Raw genomic sequence first — 26,883 nt, forward strand, 5'->3', positions numbered from 1 at the left:
CCGTCAACAGCTTCACACCTTGTATACTGTGGATTTAAGCATCAATAAATTCTTTTCGGAATCGGAGCGGAAGGCAGCAATAGAGCAAAATGTCAACGGCACCTGGGATTCCCAGCCAGTCTCCCATGCCAGTACTTACCGGGCCCTAAGCTGGGTAGCAGTCTGCGATCTGACGAGAGCAGGCGCATTCAGCTTAGGATGGCCATTGACAGCTTCACGCCTTGTATATTGTGGATTTCAGCATCAATAAATATTTTTATTAATCGGAGAAGAAGGCGGCAACAGAGCAAAATGTGAATGGCACCTTGGATTGCCAGCCAGTCTCCCATGCCGGTATCCACCGGGCAGCAGTCTGCGATCTGAGGAGAGCAGGCACGTTCAGGCTTAGGACGGCCGTTGACAGCTTCACACCCTGTATATTGTGGATTTAAGCATCAATAGATCCTTTTCCGAATTGGATCGGAAGGCGGCAACAGATTAAAATGTCAACAACACCTGGGATTCCCCGCCAGTCTCCCATGCTGGTACTTACCGGGCCCTAAGCTGGGTAGCAGTCTGCGATCTGACGAGAGCAGGCGCGTTCAGCTTAGGATGGCCGTTGACAGCTTCACGCTTTGTATACTGTGGATTTAAGCATCAATAAATAATTTTCGGAATCGGAGCAGAAACAGAGCAAAATGTCAACTGCACCCGGGATTCCCAGCCAGTCTCCCATGCTGGTACTTACCAGGCCCGAAGCTGGGAAGCAGTCTGCGATCTGACGAGAACAGGCGCATTCAGCTTAGGATTGCCGTAGACATCTTCACACCCTGTATACTGTGGATTTAAGCATCAATAAATCCTTTTCGGAATCGGAGCGTAAGGCGGCAACAGAGCAAAATGTCAACGACACCTGGGATTCCCAGCCAATCTCCCATGCTGGTACTTACCGTGCCCTAAGCTGGGTAGCAGTCTGCGATCTGACGAGAGCAGGCGTGTTCAGCTTAGGATGGCCGTTGACAGCTTCTTGCCCTTTATACTGTGCATTTAAGCATCAATAAATCCTTTTTGGAATCGGAACGGAAGGCGGCAACAGAGCAAAATGTCAACGGCAGCCGGGATTCCCAGCCAGTGTCCCATGCCGGTACTTACCGGGCCCTAAGATCTGTACCAGTCTGCGATCTGACGAGAGCAGGCACGTTAAGCTTAGGATGGCCGTCGACAGCTTCACACCTTGTATACTGTGGATTTAAGCATCAATAAATTCTTTTCGGAATCGGAGCGGAAGGCAGCAATAGAGCAAAATGTCAACGGCACCTGGGATTCCCAGCCAGTCTCCCATGCTGATACTTACCGGGCCCTAAGCTGGGTAGCAGTCTGCGATCTGACGAGAGCAAGTGCGTTCAGCTTAGGATGGCCTTTGACAGCTTCTCACCCTTTATACTGTGGATTTAAGCATCAATAAATCCTTTTCGGAATCGGAGAGGAAGGCGGCAACAGAGCAAAATGTCAATAGCACCTTGGATTGCCAGCCAGTCTCCCATGCCCGTACTTGCCGGGCAGCAGTCTGCGATCTGACAAGAACAGGCACTTTCAGCTTAGGATGGCCGTAGACATCTTCATACCCTGTATACTGTGGATTTAAGCATCTATAAAACCTTTTCGGAATCGGAGCGGAAGGCGGCAACAGAGCAAAATGTCAACAACACCTGGGATTCCCAGCCAGTCTCCCATGCTGGTACTTACCAGGCCCGAAGCTGGGTAGCAGTCTGCGATCTGACGAGAACAGGCGCATTCAGCTTAGGATGGCCGTAGACATCTTCATACCCTGTATACTGTGGATTTAAGCATCAATAAAACCTTTTCGGAATCGGAGCGGAAGGCGGCTACAGAGCAAAATGTCAACAACACCTGGGATTCACAACCAGTCTCCCATGCTGGTACCTACCGGGACCTAAGCTGGGTAGCAGTCTGCAATCTGACGAGAGCAGACACGTTCAGCTTAGGATGGCCGTTGACATCTTCACGCCTTGTATATTGTGAATTTAAGCATCAATAAATATTTTTATTAATCGGAGAGGAAGGCGGCAACAGAGCAAAATGTCAATGGCACCTTGGATTGCCAGCCAGTCTCCCATGCCGGTAACTGCCGGGCAGCAGTCTGCGATCTGAGGAGAGCAGGCATGTTAGGGCTTAGGATGGCCGTTGACAGCTTCACACCCTGTATATTGTGGATTTAAGCATCAATAAATCCTTTTCCGAATCGGAGCGGAAGGTGGCAACAGATTAAAATGACAACTGCACCCGGGATTCCCAGCCAGTCTCCCATGCTGGTACTTACCGGGCCCTAAGCTGGGTAGCAGTCTGCGATCTGACGAGAGCAGGCGCGTTCAGCTTAGGATGGCCGTTGACAGCTTCACACTTTGTATACTGTGCATTTAAGCATCAATAAATCCTTTTCGGAATCGGAGCAGAAACAGAGCAAAATGTCGATGGCAGCCTGGATTCCCAGCAAGTCTCCCATGCTGGTACTTAACAGGCCCAAAGCTGGGTAGCAGTCTGCGATCTGACGAGAGCAGGCTCGTTCAGCTTAGGATGGCCGTTGACAGCTTCTCGCCCTTTATACTGTGCATTTAAGCATCAATAAATCCTTTTCGGAATCGGAGCGGAAGGCAGCAATAGAGCAAAATGTCAATGGCGCCCGGGATTCCCAGCCAGTCTCCCATGCCAGTACTTACCGGGCCCTAAGCTGGGTAGCCGTCTGCGATCTGACGAGAGCAGGCACGTTCAGCTTAGGATGGCCATTGACAGCTTCATGCTTTTTATACTGTGCATTTAAGCATCAATAAATCCTTTTCGGAATCGGAACGGAAGGCGGCAACAGAGCAAAATGTCAACTGCACCCGGGATTCCCAGCCAGTCTCCCATGCCGGTAGTTACTGGGCCCTAAGCTGGGTAGCAGTCTGTGATCTGACGAGAGCTGGCGCGTTCACATCTTCACATCTTGACATCTTCACGCCTTGTATATTGTGGATTTAAGCATCAATAAATATTTTTATTAATCGGAGAGGAAGGCGGCAACAGAGCAAAATGTCAATGGCACCTTGGATTGCCAGCCAGTCTCCCATGCCGGTAACTGCCGGGCAGCAGTCTGCGATCTGAGGAGAGCAGGCACGTTCAGGCTTAGGATGGCCGTAGACATCTTCACACCCTGTATACTGTGGATTTAAGCATCAATAAATCCTTTTCGGAATCGGAGCGTAAGGCGGCAACAGAGCAAAATGTCAACGACACCTGGGATTCCCAGCCAGTCTCCCATGCTGGTACTTACCAGGCCCTAAGCTGGGTAGCAGTCTGCGATCTGACGAGAGCAGGCGCGTTCAGCTTAGGATGGCCGTTGACAGCTTCACACTTTGTATACTGTGCATTTAAGCATCAATAAATAATTTTCGGAATCGGAGCAGAAACAGAGCAAAATGTCAACTGCACCCGGGATTCCCAGCCAGTCTCCCATACTGGTACTTACCAGGCCCTAAGCTGGGTAGCAGTCTGCGATCTGACGAGAGCAGGCGCGTTCAGCTTAGGATGGCCGTTGACAGCTTCGCACTTTGTATACTGTGGATACTGTGGATTTAAGCATCAATAATTAATTTTCGGAATCGGAACAGAAACAGAGCAAAATGTCAACTGCACCCGGGATTCCCAGACAGTCTCCCATGCTGGAACTTACCAGGTCTGAAGCTGGGTAGCAGTCTGCGATCTGACGAGAAACAGGCGCATTCAGCTTAGGATGGCCGTAGACATCCTCACACCCTGTATACTGTGGATTTAAGCATCAATAAATCCTTTTCGGAATCGGAGCGTAAGGCGGCAACAGAGCAAAATGTCAACGACGCCTGGGATTCCCAGCCAGTCTCCCATGCTGGTACTTACCGGGCCCTAAGCTGGCTAGCAGTCTGCGATCTGACGAGAGCAGGCGCGTTCAGCTTTGGATGGCCGTTGACAGCTTCTCGCCCTTTATACTGTGCATTTAAGCATCAATAAATCCTTTTCGGAATCGGAACGGAAGGCGGCAACAGAGCAAAATGGCAACGGCACCTGGGATTCCCAGCCAGTCTCCCATGCCAGTACTTACCGGGCCCTAAGCTGGGTAGCAGTCTGCGATCTGATGAGAGCAGGCGCGTTCAGCTTACGATGGCCATTGACAGCTTCATGCTTTTTATACTGTGCATTTAAGCATCAATAAATCCTTTTCGGAATCAGAGAGGAAGGCAGCAACATAGCAAAATGTCAACAACACCTGGGATTCCCAGCCAGTCTCCCAAGCTGGTACTTACCGGGCCCTAAGCTGGGTAGCAGTCTGCGATCTGACGAGAGCAGGCGCGTTCAGCTTAGGATGGCCGTTGACAGCTTCACACTTTGTATACTGTGGATTTAAGCATCAATAAATAATTTTCGGAATCGGAGCAGATATAGAGCAAAATGTGAACTGCACCCGGGATTCCCAGCCAGTCTCCCATGCTGGTACTTACCAGGCCCGAAACTGGGAAGCAGTCTGCGATCTGACGAGAACAGGCGCATTCAGCTTAGGATGGCCGTAGACATCTTCACACCCTGTATACTGTGGATTTAAGCATCAATAAATCCTTTTCGGAATCGGAGCGTAAGGCGGCAACAGAGCAAAATGTCAACGGCAGCCGGGATTCCCAGCCAGTGTCCCATGCCGGTACTTACCGGGCCCTAAGATCTGTACCAGTCTGCGATCTGACGAGAGCAGGCGCATTAAGCTTAGGATGGCCGTCGACAGCTTCACACCTTGTATACTGTGGATTTAAGCATCAATAAATTATTTTCGGAATCGGAGCGGAGGGCAGCAATAGAGCAAAATGTCAACGGCACCTGGGATTCCCAGCCAGTCTTCCATGCCAGCACTTACCGGGCCCTAAGCTGGGTAGCAGTCTGCGATCTGACGAGAGCAGGCGCATTAAGCTTAGGATGGCCATCGACAGCTTCACACCTTGTATACTGTGGATTTAAGCATCAATAAATCCTTTTCGGAATCGGAGCGGAAGGCGGCAACAGAACAAAATGTCAACGACACCTGGGATTCCCAGCCAGTCTCCCATGCTGTTACTTACCGGGCCCTAAGCTGGGTAGCAGTCTGCGATCTGACGAGAGCAGGCGCGTTCAGCTTAGGATGGCCGTTGACAGCTTCTCGTCCTTTATACTGTGCATTTAAGCATCAATAAATCCTTTTCGGAATCGGAACGGAAGGCGGCAACAGAGCAAAATGTCAACGGCAGCCGGGATTCCCAGCCAGTGTCTCATGCCGGTACTTACCGGGCCCTAAGATCTGTACCAGTCTGCGATCTGACGAGAGCAGGCGCGTTAAGCTTAGGATGGCCGTCGACAGCTTCACACCTTGTATACTGTGGATTTAAGCATCAATAAATTATTTTCGGAATCAGGGCAGAAGGCAGCAATAGAGCAAAATGTCAACGGCACCCGGGATTCCCAGCCAGTCTCCCATGCCAGTACTTACCGGGCCCTAAGCTGGGTAGCAGTCTGCGATCTGACGAGAGCAGGCGCGTTCAGCTTAGGATGGCCATTGACAGTTTCATGCTTTTTATACTGGGCATTTAAGCATCAATAAATCCTTTTTGGAAACGGAGAGGAAGGCGGCAACAGAGCAAAATGTCAATAGCACCTTGGATTGCCAGCCAGTCTCCCATGCCCGTACTTGCCGGGCAGCAGTCTGCGATCTGACAAGAACAGGCACATTCAGCTTAGGATAGCCGTAGACGACTTCACACCCTGTATACTGTGGATTTAAGCATCAATAAATCCTTTTCGGAATCGGAGCTGAAGGCGGCTACAAAGCAAAATGTCAACAACACCTGGGATTCCCAGCCAGTCTCCCATGCTGGTACTTACCGGGCCCTAAGCTGGGTAGCAGTCTGCGATCTGACGAGAGCAGGCGCGTTCAGCTTAGGATGGCCGTTGACAGCTTCACGCCCTTTATACTGTGCATTTAAGCATCAATAAATCATTTTCCGAATCGGAGCGGAAGGCGGCAACAGAGCAAAATGTCAACAGCACCCGGGATTCCGAGCCAGTCTCCCATGCCGGTACTTACTGGGCCCTAAGCTGGGTAGCAGTCTGCGATCTGACGAGAGCAGGCGCGTTCAGCTTAGGATGGCCGTTGACATCTTTACGCTTTGTATATTGTGGATTTAAGCATCAATAAATATTTTTATTAATCGGAGAAGAAGGCGGCAACAGAGCAAAATGTCAATGGCACCTTGGATTGCCAGCCAGTCTCCCATGCCGGTATCTGCCGGGCAGCAGTCTGCGATCTGAGGAGAGCAGGCACGTTCAGGCTTAGGATGGCCATTGACAGCTTTACACCCTGTATATTGTGGATTTAAGCATCAATAAATCCTTTTCCGAATCGGAGCGGAAGGCGGCAACAGATTAAAATGTCAACAACACCTGGGATTCCCAGCCAGTCTCCCATGCTGGTACTTACCGGGCCCTAAGTTGGGTAGCAGTCTGCGATCTGACGAGAGCAGGCGCGTTCAGCTTAGGATGGCCGTTGACAGCTTCACACCCTGTATACTGTGGATTTAAGCATCAATAAATCCTTTTCCGAATCGGAGCGGAAGGCGGCAACAGATTAAAATGTCAACTGCACCCGGGATTCCCAGCCAGTCTCCCATGCTGGTACCTACCAGGCCCTAAGCTGGGTAGCAGTCTGCGATCTGACGAGAGCAGGCGCGTTCCACTTAGGATGGCCGTTGACAGCTTCACACTTTGTATACTGTGCATTTAAGCATCAATAAATCCTTTTCGAAATCGGAGCAAAATGTCTACAGAGCTACATGTCAACAACACCTGAAATTCCCAGCCAGTCTCCCATGCTGGTACTTACCGGGCCCTAAGCTGGGTAGCAGTCTGCAATCTGACGAGAGCAGGCGCGTTCAGCTTAGGATGGCCGTTGACAGCTTCACGCCCTGTATACTGTGGATTTAAGCATCAATAAATCCTTTTCGGAATCGGAGCGTAAGGCGGCAACAGAGCAAAATGTCAACGACACCTGGGATTCCCAGCCAGTCTCCCATGCTGGTACCTACCGGGCCCTAAGCTGGGTAGCAGTCTGCGATCTGACGAGAGCAGGCGCGCTCCGCTTAGGATGGCCGTTGACAGCTTCTCGCTCTTTATACTGTGGATTTAAGCATCAATAAATTATTTTCGGAATCGGAGCGGAAGGCAGCAATAGAGCAAAATGTCAACGGCACCTGGGATTCCCAGCCAGTCTCCCATGCCAGTACTTACTGGGCCCTAAGCTGGGTAGCAGTCTGCGATCTGACGAGAGCAGGCGCGTTCAGCTTAGGATGGCCATTGACAGCTTCATGCTTTTTATACTGTGCATTTAAGCATCAATAAATCCTTTTCGGAATCGGAGAGGAAGGCGGCAACAGAGCAAAATGTCAATAGCACCTTGGATTGCCAGCCAGTCTCCCATGCCCGTACTTGCCGGGCAGCAGTCTGCGATCTGACAAGAACAGGCACATTCAGCTTAGGATAGCCGTAGACGGCTTCACACCCTGTATACTGTGGATTTAAGCATCAATAAATCCTTTTCGGAATCGAAGCGGAAGGCGGCAACAGAGCAAAATGTCAACAACACCTGGGATTCCCAGCCAGTCTCCCATGCTGGTACTTACCAGGCCCTAAGCTGGGTAGCAGTCTGCGATCTGACGAGAGCAGGCGCGTTCAGCTTAGGATGGCAGTTGACAGCTTCACACTTTGTATACTGTGGATTTAAGCATCAATAAATAATTTTCGGAATCGGAGCAGAAACAGAGCAAAATGTCAACTGCACCCGGGATTCCCAGCCAGTCTCCCATGCTGGTAATTACCAGGCCCGAAGCTGGGTAGCAGTCTGCGATCTCACGAGAACAGGCGCATTCAGCTTAGGATGGCCGTAGACATCTTCACACCCTGTATACTGTGGATTTAAGCATCAATAAATCCTTTTCGGAATCGGAGCGTAAGGCGGCAACAGAGCAAAATGTCAACGACACCTTGGATTGCCAGCCAGTCTCCCATGCCGCTATCTGCCGGGCAGCAGTCTGCGATCTGAGGAGAGCAGGCACGTTCAGGCTTAGGATGGCCGTTGACAGCTTCACACCCTGGATATTGTGGATTTAAGCATTAATAAATCCTTTTCCGAATCGGAGCGGAAGGCGGCAACAGATTAAATTGTCAACTGCACCCGGGATTCCCAGCCAGTCTCCCATGCTGGTACTTACCAGGCCCTAAGCTGGGTAGCAGTCTGCGATCTGACGAGAGCAGGCGCGTTCAGCTTAGGACGGCCGTTGACAGCTTCCCTCTTTGTATACAGTGCATTTAAGCATCAATAAATCCTTTTCGGAATCGGAACGGAAGGCGGCAACAGAGCAAAATGTCAACGGCAGCCGGGATTCCCAGCCAGTGTCCCATGCTGGTTCTTACCAGGCCCTAAGCTGGGTAGCAGTCTGCGATCTGACGAAAGCAGGCGCGTTCAGCTTAGGATGGCCGTTGACATCTTCACGCCTTGTATATTGTGGATTTAAGCATCAATAAATATTTTATTAATCGGAGAGGAAGGCGGCAACAGAGCAAAATGTCAATGGCACCCGGGATTCCCAGCCAGTCTCCCATGCCAGTACTTACCGGGCCCTAAGCTGGGTAGCAGTCTGCGATCTGACGAGAGCAGGCGCGTTCAGCTTAGGATGGCCATTGACAGCTTCATGCTTTTTATACTGTGCATTTAAGCATCAATAAATCCTTTTCGGAATCGGAGAGGAAGGCGGCAACAGAGCAAAATGTCAATAGCACCTTGGATTGCCAGCCAGTCTCCCATGCCCGTACTTGCCGGGCAGCAGTCTGCGATCTGACAAGAACAGGCACATTCAGCTTAGGATAGCCGTAGACGGCTTCACACCCTGTATACTGTGGATTTAAGCATCAATAAATCCTTTTCGGAATCGGAGCGGAAAGCGGCTACAGAGCAAAATGTCAACAACACCTGGGATTCCCAGCCAGTCTCCCATGCTGGTACTTACCAGGCCCTAAGCTGGGTAGCAGTCTGCGATCTGACGAGAGCAGGCGCGTTCAGCTTAGGATGGCCGTTGACAGCTTCACGCCCTTTATACTGTGCATTTAAGCATCAATAAATCCTTTTCCGAATCGGAGCGGAAGGCAGCAACAGATTAAAATGTCAACTGCACCCGGGATTCCCAGCCAGTCTCCCATGCTGGTACTTACCAGGCCCTAAGCTGGGTAGCAGTCTGCGATGTGACGAGAGCAGGCGCGTTCAGCTTAGGATGGCCATTGACAGCTTCATGATTTTTATACTGCGCATTTAAGCACCAATAAATCCTTTTCGGAATCGGAGAGGAAGGCGGCAACAGAGCAAAATGTCAACTGCACCCGGGATTCCCAGCCAGTCTCCCATGCCGGTACTTACTGGGCCCTAAACTGGGTAGCAGTCTGCAATCTGACGAGAGCAGGCGCGTTCAGCTTAGGATGGCCGTTGACATCTTCACGTGTTGTATATTGTGGATTTAAGCATCAATAAATCCTTTTCCGAATCGGAGCGGAAGGCGGCAACAGATTAAAATGTCAACTGCACCCAGGATTCCAGCCAGTCTCCCATGCTGGTACTTACCAGGCCCTAAGCTGGGTAGCAGTCTGCGATCTGACGAGAGCAGGCACGTTCAGCTTAGGATGGCTGTTGACAGCTTCACACTTTGTATACTGTGGATTTAAGCATCAATAAATAATTTTCGGAATCGGAGCGTAAGGCGGCAACAGAGCGAAATGTTAACGACACCTAGGAGTCCCAGCCAGTCTCCCATGCTGGTACTTACCAGGCCCTCAGCTGGGTAGCAGTCTGCGATCTGACGAGAGCAGGCGCGTTCAGCTTAGGATGGCCGTTGACAGCTTCACGCCCTTTATACTGTGCATTTAAGCATCAATAAATCCTTTTCCGAATCGGAGCGGAAGGCAGCAACAGATTAAAATGTCAACTGCACCCGGGATTCCCAGCCAGTCTCCCATGCTGGTACTTACCAGGCCCTAAGCTGGGTAGCAGTCTGCGATGTGACGAGAGCAGGCGCGTTCAGCTTAGGATGGCCATTGACAGCTTCATGATTTTTATACTGCGCATTTAAGCACCAATAAATCCTTTTCGGAATCGGAGAGGAAGGCGGCAACAGAGCAAAATGTCAACTGCACCCGGGATTCCCAGCCAGTCTCCCATGCCGGTACTTACTGGGCCCTAAACTGGGTAGCAGTCTGCAATCTGACGAGAGCAGGCGCGTTCAGCTTAGGATGGCCGTTGACATCCTCACGTGTTGTATATTGTGGATTTAAGCATCAATAAATCCTTTTCCGAATCGGAGCGGAAGGCGGCAACAGATTAAAATGTCAACTGCACCCAGGATTCCAGCCAGTCTCCCATGCTGGTACTTACCAGGCCCTAAGCTGGGTAGCAGTCTGCGATCTGACGAGAGCAGGCACGTTCAGCTTAGGATGGCTGTTGACAGCTTCATACTTTGTATACTGTGGATTTAAGCATCAATAAATAATTTTCGGAATCGGAGCGTAAGGCGGCAACAGAGCGAAATGTCAACGACACCTGGGAGTCCCAGCCAGTCTCCCATGCCGGTACTTACCAGGCCCTAAGATCTGTACCAGTCTGCGATCTGACGAGAGCAGGCGTGTTAAGCTTAGGATGGCTGTTGACAGCTTCATGCTTTTTATACTGTGCATTTAAGCATCAATAAATCCTTTTCGGAATCGGAACGAAAGGCGGCAACAGAGCAAAATGTCAACTGCACCCGGGATTCCCAGCCAGTCTCCCATGATGGTACTTACTGGGCCCTAAGATTGGTAGCAGTCTGCGATCTGACGAGAGCAGGCGCGTTCAGCTTAGGATGGCCGTTGACATCTTCACGCCTTGTATATTGTGGATTTAAGCATCAATAAATATTTTTATTAATCGGAGAGGAAGGCGGCAACAGAGCAAAATGTCAATGGCACCTTGGATTGCCAGCCAGACTCCCATGCCGTTAAATGCCGGGCAGCAGTCTGCGATCTGACAAGAACAGGCGCATTCAGCTTAGGATAGCCGTAGACGGCTTCACACCCTGTATATTGTGGATTTAAGCATCAATAAATCCTTTTCGGAATCGAAGCAAAATGTCTACAGAGCTACAGAGCAAAATGTCAACAACACCTGAGATTCCCAGCCAGTCTCCCATGCTGGTACTTACCGGGCCCTAAGCTGGGTAGCAGTCTGCGATCTGACGAGAGCAGGCACGTTCAGCTTAGGATGGCCGTTAACAGCTTCACGCCCTTTATACTGTGCATTTAAGCATCAATAAATCTTTTTTCGAATCGGAGCGGAAGGCGGCAACAGATTGAAATGTCAACTGCACCCGGGATTCCCAGCCAGTCTCCCAAGCTGGTACTTACCAGGCCCTAAGCTGGGTAGCAGTCTGCGATCTGATGAGAGCAGGCGCGTTCAGCTTAGGATGGCCGTTGACAGCTTCTTGCCCTTTATACTGTGCATTTAAGCATCAATAAATCCTTTTCGGAATCGGAACGGAAGGCGGCAACAGAGCAAAATGTCAACGGCAGTCGGGATTCCCAGCCAGTGTCCCATGCCGGTACTTACCGGGCCCTAAGATCTGTACCAGTCTGCGATCTGACGAGAGCAGGCGCGTTAAGCTTAGGATGGCCGTCGACAGCTTCACACCTTGTATACTGTGGATTTAAGCATCAATAAATTCTTTTCGGAATCGGAGCGGAAGGCAGCAATAGAGCAAAATGTCAACGGCAGCTGGGATTCCCAGCCAATCTCCCATGCCAGTACTTACCGGGCCCTAAGCTGGGTAGCAGTCTGCGATCTGACAATAGCAGGCACGTTCAGCTTAGGATGGCCATTGACAGCTTCATGCTTTTTATACTGTGCATTTAAGCATCAATAAATTCTTTTCGGAATCGGAGAGGAAGGCGGCAACAGAGCAAAATGTCAATAGCACCTTGGATTGCCAGCCAGTCTCCCATGCCCGTACTTGCCGGGCAGCAGTCTGCGATCTGACAAGAACAGGCACATTCAGCTTAGGATAGCCGTAGACGGCTTCACACCCTGTATACTGTGGATTTAAGCATCAATAAATCCTTTTCGGAATCGAAGCGGAAGGCGGCAACAGAGCAAAATATCAACGGCAGCCGGGATTCCCAGCCAGTGTCCCATGCCGGTACTTACCGGGCCCTAAGATCTGTACCAGTCTGCGATCTGACGAGAGCAGGCGCGTTAAGCTTAGGATGGCCATTGACAGCTTCATGATTTTTATACTGTGCATTTAAGGATCATTAAATCCTTTTCGGAATCGGAACGGAAGGCGGCAACAGAGCAAAATGTCAACTGCACCCGGGATTCCCAGCCAGTCTCCCATGCTGGTACTTACCAGGCCCTAAGCTGGGTAGCAGTCTGCGATCTGACGAGAGCAGGCGCGTTCAGCTTAGGATGGCCGTTGACAGCTTCACACTTTGTATACTGTGGATTTAAGCATCAATAAATATTTTTATTAATCGGAGAGGAAGGCGGCAACAGAGCAAAATGTCAATGGCACCTTGGATTGCCAGCCAGTCTCCCACGCCGGTATCTGCCGGGCAGCAGTCTGCGATCTGAGAAGAGCAGACACGTTCAGCTTAGGATGGCCGTTGACAGCTTCACACCCTGTATATTGTGCATTTAAGCATCAATAAATCCTTTTCCGAATCAGAGCGGAAGGCGGCAACAGATTAAAATGTCAACTGCACCCGGGATTCCAGCCAGTCTACCATGCTGATACTTACCAGGCCCAAAGCTCTGTAGCAGTCTGCGATCTGACGAGAGCAGGCGCGTTCAGCTTAGGAAGGCCGTTGACAGCTTCTCGCCCTTTATACTGTGCATTTAGGCATCAATAAATCCTTTTCGGAATCGGAACGGAAGGCGGCAACAGAGCAAAATGTCAACGGCAGCCGGGATTCCCAGCCTGGTACTTACCGGGCCCTAAGCTGGGTAGCAGTCTGCGATCTGACAAAAGCAGGCGCGTTCAGCTTAGGATGGCCATTGACAGCTTCATGATTTTTATACTGTGCATTTAAGCATCAATAAATCCTTTTCGGAATCGGAACGGAAGGCGGCAACAGAGCAAAATGTCAATTGCACCCGGGATTCCCAGCCAGTCTTCCATGCCGGTACTTACTGGGCCCTAAGCTGGGTAGCAGTCTGCGATCTGACGAAAGCAGGCGCGTTCAGCTTAGGATGGCCATTGACAGCTTCATGCTTTTTATACTGTGCTTTTAAGCATCAATAAATCCTTTTCGGAATCGGAACGGAAGGCGGCAACAGAGCATAATGTCAACTGCACCCGGGATTCCCAGCCAGTCTCCCATGCCGGTACTTACTGGGCCCTAAGCTGGGTAGCAGTCTGCAATCTGACGAGAGCAGGCGCGTTCAGCTTAGGATGGCCGTTGACATCTTCACGCCTTGTATATTGTGAATTTAAGCATCAATAAATATTTTTATTAATCGGAGAGGAAGGCGGCAACAGAGCAAAATGTCAATGGCACCTTGGATTGCCAGCCAGTCTCCCATGCTGGTAACTGCCGGGCAGTAGTCTGCGATCTGAGGAGAGCAGGCACGTTCAGGCTTAGGATGGCCGTTGACAGCTTCACACCCTGTGTATTGTGGATTTAAGCATCAATAAATCCTTTTCTGAATCGGAGCGTAAGGCGGCAACAGAGCAAAATGTCAACGACACCTAGGATTCCCAGCCAGTCTCCCATGCTGGTACTTACCAGGCCCTAAGCTGGGTATCAGTCTGCGATCTGACGAGAGCAGGCGCGTTCAGCTTAGGATGGCCATCGACAGCTTCACACCCTTTATATTGTGGATTTAAGCATCAATAAATAATTTTCTGAATCGAAGCGGAAGGCGGCAACAGATTAAAATGTCAACTGCCCCCGGGATTCCCAGCCAGTCTCCCATGCTGGTACTTACCAGGCCCTAAGCTGGGTAGCAGTCTGCGATCTGACGAGAGCAGGCGCGTTCAGCTTAGGATGGCCGTTGACAGCTTCACACTTTGTATACTGTGCATTTAAGCATCAATAAATCCTTTTTGGAATCGGAACGGAAGGCGGCAACAGAGCAAAATGTCAACGGCAGCCGGGATTCCCAGCCAGTCTCCCATGCTGGTACTTACCGGGCCCTAAGCTGGGTAGCAGTCTGCGATCTGACGAGAGCAGGCGCGTTCAGCTTAGGATGGCCGTTGACAGCTTCTTGATTTTTATATTGTGCATTTAAGCATCAATATATCTTTTTCGGAATCGGAACGGAAGGCGGCAACAGAGCAAAATGTCAACTGCACCCGGGATTCCCAGCCAGTCTCCCATGCTGGTACTTACCGGGCCCTAAGCTGGGTAGCAGTCTGCGATCTGACGAGAGCAGGCGCGTTCAGCTTAGGATGGCCGTTGACAGCTTCTCGCCCTTTATACTGTGCATTTAGGCATCAATAAATCCTTTTCGGAATCGGAACGGAAGGCGACAACAGAGCAAAATGTCAACGGCAGCCGGGATTCCCAGCCAGTCTCCCATGCTGGAACTTACCAGGCCCTAAGCTGGGTATCAGTCTGCGATCTGTCGAGAGCAGGCGCGTTCAGCTTAGGATGGCCGTTGACAGCTTCACACTTTGTATACTGTGCATTTAAGCATCAATAAATCCTTTTCGGAATCGGAAACGGAAGGCGGCAACAGAGCAAAATGTCAACGGCAGCCGGGATTCCCAGCCAGTGTCCCATGCCGGTACTTACCGGGCCCTAAGATCTGTACCAGTCTGCGATCTGACGAGAGCAGGCGCGTTAAGCTTAGGATGGCCGTCGACAGCTTCACACCTTGTATACTGTGGATTTAAGCATCAATAAATTCTTTTCGGAATCGGAGCGGAAGGCAGCAATAGAGCAAAATGTCAACGGCAACTGGGATTCCCAGCCAGTCTCCCATGCCAGTACCTAAGCTAGAGCAGTCTGCGATCTGACGAGAGCAGGCGCGTTCAGCTTAGGATGGCCATTGACAGCTTCATGCTTTTTATACTGTGCATTTAAGCATCAATAAATCCTTTTCGGAATCGGAGCGGAAGGCGGCAACAGATTAAAATGTCAACTGCACCCGGGATTCCCAGCCAGTCTCCCATGCTGGTACTTACTGTGCCCTTAGCTGGGTAGCAGTCTGCGATCTGACGAGAGCAGGCGCGTTCAGCTTAGGATGGCCATTGACAGCTTAATGCTTTTTATACTGTGAATTTAAGCATCAATAAATCCTTTTCGGAATCGGAACGGAAGGCGGCAACAGAGCATAATGTCAACTGCACCCGGGATTCCCAGCCAGTCTCCCATGCCGGTAATTACTGGGCCCTAAGCTGGGTAGCAGTCTGCAATCTGACGAGAGCAGGCGCGTTCAGCTTAGGATGGCCGTTGACATCTTCACGCCTTGTATATTGTGGATTTAAGCATCAATAAATATTTTTATTAATCGGAGAGGAAGGCGGCAACAGAGCAAAATGTCAATGGCACCTTGAATTGCCAGCCAGTCTCCCATGCTGGTAACTGCTGGGCAGCAGTCTGCGATCTGAGGAGAGCAGGCACGTTCAGGCTTAGGATGGCCGTTGACAGCTTCACACCCTGTGTATTGTGGATTTAAGCATCAATAAATCCTTTTCCGAATCGGAGCGGAAGGCAGCAACAGATTAAAATGTCAACTGCACCCGGGATTCCCAGCCAGTTTCCCATGCTGGTACTTACCGGGCCCTAAGCTGGGTAGCAGTCTGCGATCTGCCGAGAGCAGGCGCGTTCAGCTTAGGATGACCGTTGACAGCTTCACACTTTGTGTACTGTGGATTTAAGCATCAATAAATAATTTTCGGAATCGGAGCAGAAACAGAGCAAAATGTCAACGACACCTGGGATTCCCAGCCAGTCTCTCATGCTGGTACTTACCGGGTCCTAAGCTGGGTAGCAGTCTGCGATCTGCCGAGAGCAGGCACGTTCAGCTTAGGATGGCCGTTGACAGCTTCTCGCACTTTATACTGTGCATTTAAGCATCAATAAATCCTTTTCGGAATCGGAACGGAAGGCGGCAACAGAGCAAAATGTCAACGGCAGCCGGGATTCCCAGCCAGTGTCCCATGCCGGTACTTACCGGGCCGTAAGATCCGTACCAGTCTGCGATCTGACAGAGCAGGCACGTTAAGCTTAGGATGGCCGTCGACAGCTTCGCACCTTGTATACTGTAGATTTAAGCATCAATAAATTATTTTCGGAATCGGAGCGGAAGGCAGCAATAGAGCAAAATGTCAACGGCACCTGGGATTCCCAGCCAGTCTCCCATGCCAGTACTTACCGGGCAGCAGTCTGCGATCTGACAAGAACAGGCACATTCAGCTTAGGATAGCCGTAGACGGCTTCACACCCTGTATACTGTGGATTTAAGCATCAATAAATCCTTTTCGGAATCGAAGCGGAAGCGGCTACAGAGCAAAATGTCAACAACACCTGAGATTCCCAGCCAGTCTCCCATGCTGGTACTTACCGGGCCCTAAGCTGGGTAGCAGTCTGCGTTCTGACGAGAGCAGGCGCGTTCAGCTTAGGATGGCCGTTGACAGCTTCACGCCCTTTATACTGTGCATTTAAGCATCAATAAAACCTTTTCCGAATCGGAGCGGAAGGCGGCAACAGATTAAAATGTCAACTGCACCCGGGATTCCCAGCCAGTCTCCCATGCTGGTACTTACCAGGCCCTAAGCTGGGTAGCAGTCTGCAATCTGACGAGAGCAGGCGCGTTCAGCTTAGGATGGCCGTTGACAGCTTCTCACTTTGTATACTGTGGATTTAAGCATCAATAAATATTTTTATTAATCGGAGAGGAAGGCGGCAACAGAGCAAAATGCCAATGGCACCTTGGATTGCCAGCCAGTCTCCCACGCCGGTATCTGCCGGGCAGCAGTCTGCGATCTGAGGAGAGCAGACACGTTCAGCTTAGGATGGCCGTTGACAGCTTCACACCCTGTATATTGTGGATTTAAGCATCAATAAATCCTTTTCCGAATCAGAGCGGAAGGCGGCAACAGATTAAAATGTCAACTGCACCCGGGATTCTAGCCAGTCTACCATGCTGGTACTTACCAGGCCCTAAGCTGGGTATCAGTCTGCGATCTGACGAAAGCAGGCGCGTTCAGCTTAGGATGGCCGTTGACAGCTTCACACCCTGTATACTGTGCATTTAAGCATCAATAAATCCTTTTCGGAATCGGAACGGAAGGCGGCAACAGATCAAAATGTCAACGGCAGCCGGGATTCCCAGCCAGTGTCCCATGCCGGTACTTACCGGGCCCTTAGATCTGTACCAGTCTGCGATCTGACGAGAGCAGGCGCGTTAAGCTTAGGATGGCCGTCGACAGCTTCACACCTTGTATCCTGTGGATTTAAGCATCAATAAATTATTTTCGGAATCGGAGCGGAAGACAGCAATAGAGCAAAATGTCAACGGCAACCGGGATTCCCAGCCAGTCTCCCATGCCAGTACTTACCGGGCCCTAAGCTAGGTAGCAGTCTGCGATCTGACAAAAGCAGGCGCGTTCAGCTTAGGATGGCCATTGACAGCTTCATGATTTTTATACTGTGCATTTAAGCATCAATAAATCCTTTTCGGAATCGGAACGGAAGGCGGCAACAGAGCAAAATGTCAATTGCACCCGGGATTCCCAGCCAGTCTCCCATGCCGGTACTTACTGGGCCCTAAGCTGGGTTGCAGTCTGCGATCTGACGAGAGCAGGCGCGTTCAACTTAGGATGGCCGTTGACATCTTCACGTCTTGTATATTGTGAATTTAAGCATCAATAAATATTTTTATTAATCGGAGAGGAAGGCGGCAACAGAGCAAAATGTCAATGGCACCTTGGATTGCCAGCCAGTCTCCCATGCCGGTAACTGCCGGGCAGTAGTCTGCGATCTGAGGAGAGCAGGCACGTTCAGGCTTAGGATGGCCGTTGACAGCTTCACACCCTGTGTATTGTGGATTTAAGCATCAATAAATCCTTTTCGGAATCGGAACGGAAGGCGGCAACAGAGCAAAATGTCAACGGCAGCCGGGATTCCCAGCCAGTGTCCCATGCCGGTACTTACCGGGCCCTAAGATCTGTACCAGTCTGCAATCTGACGAGAGCAGGCGCGTTAAGCTTAGGATGGCCGTCGACAGCTTCATACCTTGTATACTGTGGATTTAAGCATCAATAAATTATTTTCGGAATCGGAGCGGAAGGCAGCAATAGAGCAAAATGTCAACAGCAACCAGGATTCCCAGCCAGTCTCCCATGCCAGTACTTACCGGGCCCTAAGCTAGGTAGCAGTCAGCGATCTGACGAAAGCAGGCGCGATCAGCTAAGGAAGGCCATTGACAGCTTCATGATTTTTATACTGTGCATTTAAGCATCAATAAATCCTTTTCGGAATCGGAACGGAAGGCGGCAACAGAGCAAAATGGCAACTGCACCCGGGATTCCCAGCCAGTCTCCCATGCCGGTACTTACTGGGCCCTAAGCTGGGTAGCAGTCTGCGATCTGACGAGAGCAGGCGCGTTCAGCTTAGGATGGCCACTGACAGCTTCATGCTTTTTATACTGTGCATTTAAGCATCAATAAATCCTTTTCGGAATCAGAACGGAAGGCGGCAACAGAGCATAATGTCAACTGCACCCGGGACTCGCAGCCAGTCTCCCATGCCGGTAATTACTGGGCCCTAAGCTGGGTAGCAGTCTGCGACCTGACGAGAGCAGGCGCGTTCAGCTTAGGATGGCCGTTGACATCTTCACGCCTTGTATATTGTGGATTTAAGCATCAATAAATATTGTTATTAATCGGAGAGGAAGTCAGCAACAGAGCAAAATGTCAATGGCACCTTGAATTGCCAGCCAGTCTCCCATGCTGGTAACTGCTGGGCAGCAGTCTGCGATCTGAGGAGAGCAGGCACGTTCAGGCTTAGGATGGCCGTTGACAGCTTCACACCCTGTGTATTGTGGATTTAAGCATCAATAAATCCTTTTCCGAATCGGAGCGGAAGGCAGCAACAGATTAAAATGTCAACTGCACCCGGGATTCCCAGCCAGTCTCCCATGCTGGTACTTACCGGGCCCTAAGCTGGGTAGCAGTCTGCGATCTGCCGAGAGCAGGCGCGTTCAGCTTAGGATGGCCGTTGACAGCTTCACACTTTGTATTCTGTGGATTTAAGCATCAATAAATAATTTTCGGAATCGGAGCAGAAACAGAGCAAAATGTCAACGACACCTGGGATTCCCAGCCAGTCTCTCATGCTGGTACTTACCGTGTCCTAAGCTGGGTAGCAGTCTGCGATCTGCCGAGAGCAGGCACGTTCAGCTTAGGATGGCCGTTGACAGCTTCTCGCACTTTATACTGTGCATTTAAGCATCAATAAATTCTTTTCGGAATCGGAACGGAAGGCGGCAACAGAGCAAAATGTCAACGGCAGCCGGGATTCCCAGCCAGTGTCCCATGCCGGTACTTACCGGGCCGTAAGATCCGTACCAGTCTGCGATCTGACAAGAGCAGGCACGTTAAGCTTAGGATGGCCGTCGACAGCTTCACACCTTGTATACTGTAGATTTAAGCATCAATAAATTATTTTCGGAATCGGAGCGGAAGGCAGCAATAGAGCAAAATGTCAACAGCACCTGGGATTCCCAGCCAGTCTCCCATGCCAGTACTTACCGGGCAGCAGTCTGCGATCTGACAAGAACAGGCACATTCAGCTTAGGATAGCCGTAGACGGCTTCACACCCTGTATACTGTGGATTTAAGCATCAATAAATCCTTTTCGGAATCGAAGCGGAAGCGGCTACAGAGCAAAATGTCAACAACACCTGAGATTCCCAGCCAGTCTCCCATGCTGGTACTTACCGGGCCCTAAGCTGGGTAGCAGTCTGCGTTCTGACGAGAGCAGGCGCGTTCAGCTTAGGATGGCCGTTGACAGCTTCACGCCCTTTATACTGTGCATTTAAGCATCAATAAAACCTTTTCCGAATCGGAGCGGAAGGCGGCAACAGATTAAAATGTCAACTGCACCCGGGATTCCCAGCCAGTCTCCCATGCTGGTACTTACCAGGCCCTAAGCTGGGTAGCAGTCTGACGAGAGCAGGCGCGTTCAGCTTAGGATGGCCATTGACAGCTTCTCACTTTGTATACTGTGGATTTAAGCATCAATAAATATTTTTATTAATCGGAGAGGAAGGCGGCAACAGAGCAAAATGCCAATGGCACCTTGGATTGCCAGCCAGTCTCCCACGCCGGTATCTGCCGGGCAGCAGTCTGCGATCTGAGGAGAGCAGACACGTTCAGCTTAGGATGGCCGTTGACAGCTTCACACCCTGTATATTGTGGATTTAAGCATCAATAAATCCTTTTCCGAATCAGAGCGGAAGGCGGCAACAGATTAAAATGTCAACTGCACCCGGGATTCTAGCCAGTCTACCATGCTGGTACTTACCAGGCCCTAAGCTGGGTATCAGTCTGCGATCTGACGAAAGCAGGCGCGTTCAGCTTAGGATGGCCGTTGACAGCTTCACACCCTGTATACTGTGCATTTAAGCATCAATAAATCCTTTTCGGAATCGGAACGGAAGGCGGCAACAGATCAAAATGTCAACGGCAGCCGGGATTCCCAGCCAGTGTCCCATGCCGGTACTTACCGGGCCCTTAGATCTGTACCAGTCTGCGATCTGACGAGAGCAGGCGCGTTAAGCTTAGGATGGCCGTCGACAGCTTCACACCTTGTATCCTGTGGATTTAAGCATCAATAAATTATTTTCGGAATCGGAGCGGAAGACAGCAATAGAGCAAAATGTCAACGGCAGCCGGGATTCCCAGCCAGTCTCCCATGCCAGTACTTACCGGGCCCTAAGCTAGGTAGCAGTCTGCGATCTGACAAAAGCAGGCGCGTTCAGCTTAGGATGGCCATTGACAGCTTCACACTTTGTATACTGTGCATTTAAGCATCAATAAATCCTTTTCGGAATCGGAACGGAAGGCGGCAACAGAGCAAAATGTCAGCGGCAGCCGGGATTCCCAGCCAGTGTCCCATGCCGGTACTTACCGGGCCCTAAGATCTGTACCAGTCTGCGATCTGACGAGAGCAGGCGCGTTAAGTTTAGGATGGCCGTCGACAGCTTCACACCTTGTATACTGTGGATTTAAGCATCAATAAATTCTTTTCGGAATCGGAGCGGAAGGCGGCAACAGATTAAAATGTCAACTGTACCCGGGATTCCCAGCCAGTCTCCCATGCTGGTACTTACTAGGCCCTAAGCTGGGTAGCAGTCTGCGATCTGACAAGCGCAGGTGCGTTCAGCTTAGGATGGCCGTTGACAGCTTCAAACTTTGTATACTGTGGATTTAAGCATCAATAAATAATTTTCGGAATCGGAGCAGAAACAGAGCAAAATGTCAACTGCACCCGGGATTCCCAGCCAGTCTCCCATGCTGGTACTTATCAGGCCCGAAGCAGGGTAGCAGTCTGCGATCTGACGAGAACAGGCACATTCAGCTTAGGATGGCCGTAGACAACTTCACACCCTGTATACTGTGGATTTAAGCATCAATAAATCCTTTTCGGAATCGGAGCGTAAGGCGGCAACAGAGCAAAATGTCAACGACACCTGGGATTCCCAGCCAGTCTCCCATGCTGGTACTTACCGGGCCCTAAGCTGGGTAGCAGTCTGCGATCTGACGAGAGCAGGCGCGTTCAGCTTAGGATGGCGGTTGACAGCTTCTCGCCCTTTATACTGTGCATTTAAGCATCAATAAATCCTTTTCCGAATCGGAGCGTAAGGCGGCAACAGATTAAAATGTCAACTGCACCCGGGATTCCCAGCCAGTCTCCCATGCTGGTACTTACCAGGCCCTAAGCTGGGTAGCAGTCTGCGATCTGACGAGAGCAGGCGCGTTCAGCTTAGGATGGCCGTTGACAGCTTCACGCCTTGTATATTGTGGATTTAAGCATCAATAAATATTTTTATTAATCGGAGAGGAATGCGGCAACAGAGCAAAATGTCAATGGCACCTTGGATTGCCAGCCAATCTCCCTTGCCGGTAACTGCTGGGCAGCAGTCTGCGATCTGAGGAGAGCAGGCACGTTCAGGCTTAGAATGGCCGTTGACAGCTTCACACCCTGTATATTGTGGATTTAAGCATCAATAAATCCTTTTCCGAATCGGAACGGAAGGCGGCAACAGAGCAAAATGTCAACGGCAGCCGGGATTCCCAGCCAGTGTCCCATGCCGGTACTTACCGGGCCCTAAGATCTGTACCAGTCTGCGATCTGACGAGAGCAGGCACGTTAAGCTTAGGATGGCCGTCGACAGCTTCACACCTTGTATACTGTGGATTTAAGCATCAATAAATTCTTTTCGGAATCGGAGCAAGGCAGCAATAGAGCAATAGAGCTAAATGTCAACCGGGATTACCAGCCAGTCTCCCATGCCAGTACTTACCGGGCCCTAAGCTGGGTAGCAGTCTGCGATCTGACGAGAGCAGGCGCGTTCAGCTTAGGATGGCCATTGACAGCTTCATGCATTTTATACTGTGCATTTAAGCATCAATAAATCCTTTTCTGAATCGGAGCGGAAGGCGGCAACAGAGCAAAATGTCACCTGCACTCGGGATTCCCAGCCAGTATCCCATGCCGGTACTTACCGGGCCCTAAGCTGGGTAGCAGTCTGCGACCTGACGAGGGCAGGCGCGTTCAGCTTAGGATGGCCGTTGACAGCTTCTTGCCCTTTATACTGTGCATTTAGGCATCAATAAATCCTTTTCGGAATCGGAACGGAAGGCGGCAACAGAGCAAAATGTCAATGGCAGCCGGGATTCCCAGCCAGTGTCCCATGCCGGTACTTACCGGGCCCTAAGATCTGTACCAGTCTGCGATCTAACGAGAGCAGGCGCGTTAAGCTTAGGATGGCCGTCGACAGCTTCACACCTTGTATACTGTGGATTTAAGCATCAATAAATTATTTTCTGAATCGGAGCGGAAGGCAGCAATAGAGCAAAATGTCAACGGCACCCGGGATTCCCAGCCAGTCTCCCATGCCAGTACTTTTCGGGCCCTAAGCTGGGTAGCAGTCTGCGATCTGACGAGAGCAGGCGCGTTCAGCTTAGGATGGCCGTTGACATCTTCACGCCTTGTATACTGTTTATTTAAGCATCAATAAAAAAAAATTTTAATCGGAGAGGAAGGGGGCAACAGATCAAAATGTCAATAGCACCTTGGATTGCCAGCCAGTCTCCCATGCCCGTACTTGCCGGGCAGCAGTCTGCGATCTGACAAGAACAGGCGCATTCAGCTTAGGATGGCCATTGACAGCTTCGTTATTATTATACTGTGCATTTAAGCATCAATAAATCCTTTTCGGAATCGGAGCGTAAGGCGGCAACAGAGCAAAATGTCAACGACACCTGGGATTCCCAGCCAGTCCCCCATGCTGGTACTTACCGGGCCCTAAGCTGGGTAGCAGTCTGCGATCTGACGAGAGCAGGCACGTTCAGTTTAGGATGGCCGTTGACAGCTTCTCGCCCTTTATACTGTGCATTTAAGCATCAATAAATCCTTTTCGGAATCGGAAAAGGAAGGCGGCAACAGAGCAAAATGTCAACGGCAGCCAGGATTCCCAGCCAGTGTCCCATGCCGGTACTTACCGGGCCCTAAGATCTGTACCAGTCTGCGATCTGACAAGAGCAGGCGCGTTAAGCTTAGGATGGCCGTCGACATCTTCACACCTTGTATACTGTGGATTTAAGCATCAATAAATTCTTTTCGGAATCGGAGCGAAAGGCAGCAATAGAGCAAAATGTCAACGGCACACGGGATTCCCAGCCAGTCTCCCATGCCAGTACTTACCGGGCCCTAAGCTGGGTAGCAGTCTGCGATCTGACAAGAGCAGACGCGTTCAGCTTAGGACGGCCATTGACAGCTTCATGCTTTTTATACTGTGCATTTAAGCATCAATAAATCCTTTTCGGAATTGAAGAGGAAGGCGGCAACAGAGCAAAATGTCAATAGCACCTTGGATTGCCAGCCAGTTTCCCATGCCCGTACTTGCCGGGCAGCAGTCTGCGATCTGACAAGAACAGGCACATTCAGCTTAGGATAGCCGTAGACGGCTTCACACCCTGTATACTGTGGATTTAAGCATCAATAAATCCTTTTCGGAATCGGAGCGGAAGGCGGCTACAGAGCAAAATGTCAACAACACCTGGGATTCCCAGCCAGTCTCCCATGCTGGGACTTACCGGGCCCTAAGCTGGGTAGCAGTCTGCGATCTGACGAGAGCAGGCGCGTTCAGCTTAGGATGGCCGTCGACAGCTTCACACCTTGTATACTGTGGATTTAAGCATCAATAAATTCTTTTCGGAATCGGAGCGGAAGGCAGCAATAGAGCAAAATGGCAACGGCAACCGGGATTCCCAGCCAGTCTCCCATGCCAGTACTTACCGGGCCCTAAGCTGGGTAGCAGTCTGCGATCTGACGAGAGCAGGCGCGTTTAGCTTAGGATGGCCATTGACAGCTTGTTGCTTTTTATACTGTGCATTTAAGCATCAATAAATCCTTTTCGGAATCGGAACGGAAGGCGGCAACAGAGCAAAATGTCAACTGCACCCGGGATTCCCAGCCAGTCTCCCATGATGGTACTTAATGGGCCCTAAGCTGGGTAGCAGTCTGCGATCTGACGAGAGCAGGCGCGTTCAGCTTAGGATGGCCGTTGACATCTTCACGCCTTGTATATTGTGGATTTAAGCATCAATAAATATTTTTATTAATCGGAGAGGAAGGCGGCAACAGAGCAAAATGTCAATGGCACCTTGGATTGCCAGCCAGTCTCCCATGCCGGTAACTGCCGGGCAGCAGTCTGCGATCTGAGGAGAGCAGGCACGTTCAGGCTTAGGATGGCCGTTGACAGCTTCACACCCTGTATATTGTGGATTTAAGCATCAATAAATCATTTTCCGAATCGGAGCGGAAGGCGGCAACAGATTAAAATGTCAACTGCAACCGGGATTCCCAGCCAGTCTCCCATGCTGGTACTTACCAGGCCCTAAGCTGGGTAGCAGTCTGCGATCTAACAAGAGCAGGCGCGCTCAGCTTAGGATGGCCGTTGACAGCTTCACACTTTGTATACTGTGGATTTAAGCATCAATAAAAAAAATTCGGAATCGGAGCAGAAACAGAGCAAAATGTCAACTGCACCCGGGTTTCCCAGTCAGTCTCCCATGCTGGTACTTACCAGGCACGAAGCTGGGTAGCAGTCTGCGATCTGACGAGAACAGGCGCATTCAGCTTAGGATGGCCGTAGATATCTTCACAACCTGTACACTGTGGATTTAAGCATCAATAAATCCTTTTCGGAATCGGAGCAAAATGTCTACAGAGCTACAGAGCAAAATGTCAACAACACCTGAGATTCCCAGCCAGTCTCCCATGCTGGTACTTACCGGGCCCTAAGCAGGGTAGCAGTCTGCGATCTGACGAGAGCAGACGCGTTCAGCTTAGGATGGCGGTTGACAGCTTCACACTTTGTATACTGTGCATTTAAGCATCAATAAATCCTTTTCGGAATTGGAACGGAAGGCGGCAACAGAGCAAAATGTCAACGGCAGCCGGGATTCCCAGCCAGTGTCCCATGCCGGTACTTACCGGGCCCTAAGATCTGTACCAGTCTGCGATCTGACGAGAGCAGGCGTGTTCAGCTTAGGATGGCCATTGACAGCTTCATGCTTTTTATACTGTGGATTTAAGCATCAATAAATATTTTTTTTAATCGGAGAGGAAGGCGGCAACAGATCAAAATATCAATAGCACCTTGGATTGCCAGCCAGTCTCCCATGCCCGTACTTGCCGGGCAGCAGTCTGCGATTTGACAAGAACAGGCACATTCAGCTTAGGATATCCGTAGACGGCTTCACACCCTGTATACTGTGGATTTAAGCAACAATAAATACTTTTCGGAATCGAAGCGGAAGGCGGCTACAGAGCAAAATGTCAACAACACCTGGGATTCCCAGCCAGTCTCCCATGCTGGTACTTACCGGGCCCTAAGCTGGGTAGCAGTCTGTGATCTGACAAGAGCAGGCGCGTTCAGCTTAAGATGGCCGTTGACAGCTTCTCGCCCTTTATACTGTGCATTTAAGCATCAATAAATTCTTTTCGGAATCGGAACTGAAGGCGGCAACAGAGCAAAATGTTAACGGCAGCCGGGATTCCCAGCCAGTGTCCCATGCCGGTACTTACCGGGCCCTAAGATCTGTACCAGTCTGCGATCTGACGAGAGCAGGCGCGTTAAGCTTAGGATGGCCGTCGACAGCTTCACACCTTGTATACTGTGGATTTAAGCATCAATAAATTATTTTCGGAATCGGAGCGGAAGGCAGCAATAGAGCAAAATGTCAACGGCACCCGGGATTCCCAGCCAGTCTCCCATGCCAATACTTACCGGGCCCTAAGCTGGGTAGCAGTCTGCGATCTGACGAGAGCAGGCGCGTTCAGCTTAGGATGGCCATTGACAGCTTCATGCTTTTTATACTGTGCATTTAAGCATCAATAAATCCTTTTCGGAATAGGAACGGAAGGCGGCAACAGAGCAAAATGTCAACTACACCCGGGATTCCCAGCCAGTCTCCCATGCCGGTACTTACTGGGCCCTAAGCTGCGTAGCAGTCTGCGATCTGACGAGAGCAGCTTAGGATCTCA

The 26,883-nt window shown here is 50.5% G+C and overlaps 20 pseudogenes; all 20 read right to left on the reverse strand.

Annotated features, from left to right (window-relative positions):
• Positions 1-90: 90 nt before the first annotated feature.
• On the reverse strand, positions 91-210 carry LOC130324188 (5S ribosomal RNA; annotated as a pseudogene).
• Positions 211-483: 273 nt separating this feature from the next.
• On the reverse strand, positions 484-603 carry LOC130352460 (5S ribosomal RNA; annotated as a pseudogene).
• A 2,658-nt stretch (positions 604-3,261) lies between these two features.
• Positions 3,262-3,381, reverse strand: LOC130352169 (5S ribosomal RNA; annotated as a pseudogene).
• A 75-nt stretch (positions 3,382-3,456) lies between these two features.
• On the reverse strand, positions 3,457-3,576 carry LOC130348416 (5S ribosomal RNA; annotated as a pseudogene).
• A 691-nt stretch (positions 3,577-4,267) lies between these two features.
• Positions 4,268-4,387, reverse strand: LOC130332458 (5S ribosomal RNA; annotated as a pseudogene).
• Positions 4,388-5,472: 1,085 nt separating this feature from the next.
• On the reverse strand, positions 5,473-5,592 carry LOC130315662 (5S ribosomal RNA; annotated as a pseudogene).
• A 272-nt stretch (positions 5,593-5,864) lies between these two features.
• On the reverse strand, positions 5,865-5,984 carry LOC130319669 (5S ribosomal RNA; annotated as a pseudogene).
• A 1,281-nt stretch (positions 5,985-7,265) lies between these two features.
• Positions 7,266-7,385, reverse strand: LOC130348105 (5S ribosomal RNA; annotated as a pseudogene).
• A 272-nt stretch (positions 7,386-7,657) lies between these two features.
• LOC130352194 (5S ribosomal RNA) lies at positions 7,658-7,777 on the reverse strand (annotated as a pseudogene).
• Positions 7,778-8,648: 871 nt separating this feature from the next.
• Positions 8,649-8,768, reverse strand: LOC130316465 (5S ribosomal RNA; annotated as a pseudogene).
• A 272-nt stretch (positions 8,769-9,040) lies between these two features.
• LOC130315387 (5S ribosomal RNA) lies at positions 9,041-9,160 on the reverse strand (annotated as a pseudogene).
• Positions 9,161-11,456: 2,296 nt separating this feature from the next.
• On the reverse strand, positions 11,457-11,576 carry LOC130352286 (5S ribosomal RNA; annotated as a pseudogene).
• An 878-nt stretch (positions 11,577-12,454) lies between these two features.
• On the reverse strand, positions 12,455-12,574 carry LOC130349941 (5S ribosomal RNA; annotated as a pseudogene).
• Positions 12,575-14,236: 1,662 nt separating this feature from the next.
• Positions 14,237-14,356, reverse strand: LOC130333577 (5S ribosomal RNA; annotated as a pseudogene).
• Positions 14,357-14,438: 82 nt separating this feature from the next.
• Positions 14,439-14,558, reverse strand: LOC130352599 (5S ribosomal RNA; annotated as a pseudogene).
• A 2,059-nt stretch (positions 14,559-16,617) lies between these two features.
• Positions 16,618-16,737, reverse strand: LOC130323631 (5S ribosomal RNA; annotated as a pseudogene).
• Positions 16,738-19,996: 3,259 nt separating this feature from the next.
• On the reverse strand, positions 19,997-20,116 carry LOC130323642 (5S ribosomal RNA; annotated as a pseudogene).
• Positions 20,117-21,989: 1,873 nt separating this feature from the next.
• LOC130349952 (5S ribosomal RNA) lies at positions 21,990-22,109 on the reverse strand (annotated as a pseudogene).
• Positions 22,110-23,190: 1,081 nt separating this feature from the next.
• LOC130353122 (5S ribosomal RNA) lies at positions 23,191-23,310 on the reverse strand (annotated as a pseudogene).
• A 3,267-nt stretch (positions 23,311-26,577) lies between these two features.
• Positions 26,578-26,697, reverse strand: LOC130352109 (5S ribosomal RNA; annotated as a pseudogene).
• Positions 26,698-26,883: the final 186 nt, after the last annotated feature.

This window comes from Hyla sarda, chromosome 1, assembly GCF_029499605.1.
Source record: "Hyla sarda isolate aHylSar1 chromosome 1, aHylSar1.hap1, whole genome shotgun sequence".
Lineage (NCBI taxonomy): Eukaryota > Metazoa > Chordata > Amphibia > Anura > Hylidae > Hyla > Hyla sarda.